This window comes from Silene latifolia, chromosome Y, assembly GCF_048544455.1.
Source record: "Silene latifolia isolate original U9 population chromosome Y, ASM4854445v1, whole genome shotgun sequence".
Lineage (NCBI taxonomy): Eukaryota > Viridiplantae > Streptophyta > Magnoliopsida > Caryophyllales > Caryophyllaceae > Silene > Silene latifolia.
In genome coordinates, this window is record NC_133538.1 from 201,221,083 (window position 1) to 201,225,308 (window position 4,226).

Below are 4,226 nucleotides of genomic sequence, written 5' to 3' on the forward strand. Positions count from 1 at the left end.
AGCATACATATGGTCATGCATATAAAACACATGATAGAAAATCAAGTTCAAACGTAGAGGGGAAGTTTCGTGCTTTCATTGCCTCATGTATAATTGAGGTTTAATTTAGGGCGAGTTCTTCGTGCTTTTTTGTGCGTTTACACTCAACTACTTTTAATTAATAGCGATAAGGGGTAATCTTATACCAAGCATTCCATAATAAATTGATTTAAATCCCAAATACATTTGATGATATAAAAATCCAAAAATCAAAGTCAGTTCTTCATCTTCTTGAAATAATCAAGGACAGGATTATCGAAAAATTAAGAGAAAAATTTAGAGCTTATTCGAAGGAATAAACATTAACGCACAAATTTCTCACTCTGATCATCATCTTCATCGTTGCATAAGTATTGTCTTCAAATCTCCTGTTTGAATAAAAGCACACATAAGATGATAAGAATAATTTAGAAAAAAAAAACTCATTCATCAACAGAGTAAATAAAGCATGAAAACAATATATTGCCATCATTAGTCTTCAGTTTATAACAAAATTAAGACTAAACTTAATCATGACATATAACCGGGAGAAACGTGCTCCATCTATCTAGCCTAAATTGTTATGCACGGTAAAATAAATCAATAACTAAATTAACATATACAATGATAAACAAAAGAAAATTCAGTTTCTTACCATCAATTGTCATACTTTGCTTGGAGATTTAAATCCTTCATATTCAATCTGAAAGCCAAATAATTGGAAAAGAAAATGAATAAATGGACAATCAATCAATAATAAGCGCAATAGTTACACATATAATGAGATTTAAAACACTTTAATGGGTGGAAATTTTATCTAAAATAGAGGAAAGAACTACCACGCAACAAATAGTATTGGCAAGGTTAGCTCAAAGCCCGAAAGTTTATATACACATAACATACCACGCAACAAATCAACAATAAATATGCTCATTATAGAATTGTAGTTGTAGTCGTCTATTAGTTATTCGGTGATAGTCTATCTTTTTTATTGATTTTTGTTTTTCTATTTCTTATTTTAATTATTTTAATGTATTTTAGAAAGTCCATAGCTTGAAAGAGTTTCGGAAAAGTTGGACTCTTTAAAATCGCTCGAAAAAAGCTTCCTTTATTAATATAGATAGATAGATGTATTGATTGATTATTCCTTATCCTTATTACCAATTTCCTCTAGTTTCGACATAGTCATGGGCCTCCGTGTCGAATAAGCTTCACTCACTCAATAATGGTTTAATAAAGTAGTTTGCCTTACTTTTTTGGGCCTATTTGTATTGTCGGTACATAAATTCTAATTAATGAGCATATTTGAGGCTGTTAGAATACGAACCTAATCCGTTTAACGCGAATGATACACCATTTGACGAGCTTATAAAATATAATTGTCAATGTGAAATGAAAGGAAATGGGACGCTTTAAGGTGGTTTTATGGTGACTTTGAGTAAGTTTGTGGGAAATAAGCTTAAAGAGCCATAAATTATAACAATGTCAACTTTAATTTAGTCATTTAAAGTTTAGCCTCATCATCGGGTACCCGTAAGGTTAGTAGTCAACATTGAGGAATCTACAGACAATGACCTCAAACCTATCTATAGGAAACTCAAGTAGGTCAACTGGTAAGTCTACTTGCCCAACTAACATAGACACCCCTTTATACAACATATGACATGATACCGACTCCCCCGATGGTATAAACACATTATCTTTTACCAACTCAAACTCCCCCAAACCCATTGTTAAAGCATGACCTGTAGACACAAATGAATGGGTAGCCTCCGAATCAAACAAAACAAAAGTTGGTTTATGGTTAACAACAAAAGTACCAGTGACGAATTGCACATCATCCTCTGTCGTCTGTTTACCCATCATAAATAGTTTAGCACTATTCTTTGGACCCCCTCCTTGCACCGTACTCGCTGATGTAGTAGGCTTGGTGGCCAAATTCTGGTTCGCATTGTTGTTCGGGCGCTGATAAGACGCACCATTGTTACGGTTATAGCCACCATTGTTGTTGTTGCCTTGCCCACCATGACTATTCCATGACCCAGCTGCCCTATTACTCGCCATGCTCTGATTCGGAGCTTGCGAATAGTTCCCTTGATATGATTACTGAAAGCTTCTTCCTCCAGCACTCTTACACTTAAATCTCCTGTGGCCCATTCCACCACAATTGAAGCATTGCACGGTCGAATTTTCACTGGTGCTGCAGCCACCTCTATCCCAATAGCGAAATCCCCCACTGAATCAGACCCACCTGAATAAGCTTTAGCCTGGTTGTGGCCACCATGTTTGAAGCTTGACTGGCCGCCACCTCTCTGCATGCCCCGCACGCTCATAGATCTCTTTCAAGTAAGAGAGTACCCAAACAGGTAACCTCTCCATAATCTTCAACGACAACCCTCTCTCAAAACGGAGAGCCATACTTAGTTGCCTCAGTTCCATGTCCTCCTCATAGCGTGACAACTCATTAAACTTGTGATAGTATTCAACCACTGTTATGCTATTGGCCATGACGAATGTGTCGAACTCAACCCTCAACTTGCCACGAATATGTTCTAGAACAAATCGATGCCTCATTGAATTCTTGAACTCCGCCCAAGGAATTGCGGGCTCACCCAAATTCATACAATACTCACGTGCACCCACTCTCTCGTGGTGCCACCACACCCCAGCTTCGTCCCTCAGATAAAACACAGCATTATCTACTTTCATCTCATCCGGACAGTTGACAACCACCAAAACACTTTCCATCTCTTGATACCAGTTATCGAGCAATTTGGGCTTGCCCGTGCCCTCATAGGTGGTAGGGTTGAAGCGGCAAATTGTGGTACTCATCTTGGATGCATCAACAACTACTTCTATTCCTTTCCCTACATTCTTTAGGGCCTCAGTGAGTGCTTCATGATGCTCAATCATTCTAGAAATCTCATCTAAGCTCATCTCAGAGGCTTTGATATACACAACAGATCTCTTTGGTGGCATTTTGAGCTTCAATAACTAAGACAAACATAAGCACATAACCTACGGCTTAAAATAAAATCACATCCACCAAAGAGGTACTCGGTCGAGTAAACATAGGTACTCGGTCGAGTACAAGCCACTCGGTCGAGTATACTTACTACTCGGCCGACTGCTCAAACTCCAGTAGCTGACCAACAAATCACATAAAACGTATTCGGTCGAGTACCTGAAGTACTCGGCCGAGTACGCCCTACTCGGTCGAGTGCTAACTCAACTCGGTCGAGTGGTCATATTCCAGTAGCTACTGTAAAGTCACAAAAACCCTCACTCGGTCGAGCGTCAGGGACACTTGGTCGCCACTACTCGGTCGAGTTCTCCACCACACTCATTCGCATCATGCTAAAACGGTTCCCAACACATTTCCAACAACGTATATATGCAACCAAACAACTTATTCACATGTTTCTATGTAGAAAAAAGTGACAAAACATAAACATAAAACATATATCATGCCACCTTATAACACATTATATACTTTACGCCTTTTCAAACCAATCCACCTCACAACACTTCCAATCCAAGGTATACATACAACCAATCCATTTATGCATATATATAAACACGCATACACGCAACGATCCCCGTGACGACCCCGTAGTGACCGCTCGAAATTGTGGGGGGCAATATTGCTGTTTTAGGACGCCTCCTAAACCTTTGCGGTAGCTCCAAACAACTCCTACCCGAGTTTATTTTATTTAGACACCTTATGTTCATTTTGTTCATTGATTTTAGGTTCCAAAATCGTCGCTTTGATACCACTTTGTAACACCCCCATCTACCAAAGTGCCTTACCAAGGCCTACCTTAGTAAACGGAAGTGCTACCATCTCGGTTACCCGAGTTAAAGTATATCAAATAGACCATCAAAGAACGTGTAATTAAAGTAAAAATAGTTTAATCAAATTACACAACCAAAATGTCGATACCAAAAGAAATAAAACTATAATCCATGTGACTAAATACTCAAACTCAATGGATGCTAAAAGACTCAGCGGAACTTAAAAGATTATCGTCTCGCAAGCGTCCCATCCAAACCTTTATACAAGCTCAACAACAATTACTGATAGATCTCTGCTCACACTCCCCCCAATGGATTACCGAAGGTTTTGAAAACATAAAAGGGTCACTCAACTGCACAATTAATCATAAGCTACAACAACAACAAACCAATTCAATTCAATCCTGCAATAA

At 38.5% G+C, this 4,226-nt stretch overlaps 1 long non-coding RNA gene across 1 annotated transcript; it reads right to left on the reverse strand.

Annotated features, from left to right (window-relative positions):
- Window positions 1-248: 248 nt before the first annotated feature.
- LOC141633098 (uncharacterized) lies at window positions 249-851 on the reverse strand. The gene is made up of 2 exons (XR_012537904.1): window positions 674-851; window positions 249-407 (listed from the first exon to the last, which is right to left on the reverse strand). It is a non-coding gene; the product is annotated as an uncharacterized LOC141633098 (long non-coding RNA).
- Window positions 852-4,226: the final 3,375 nt, after the last annotated feature.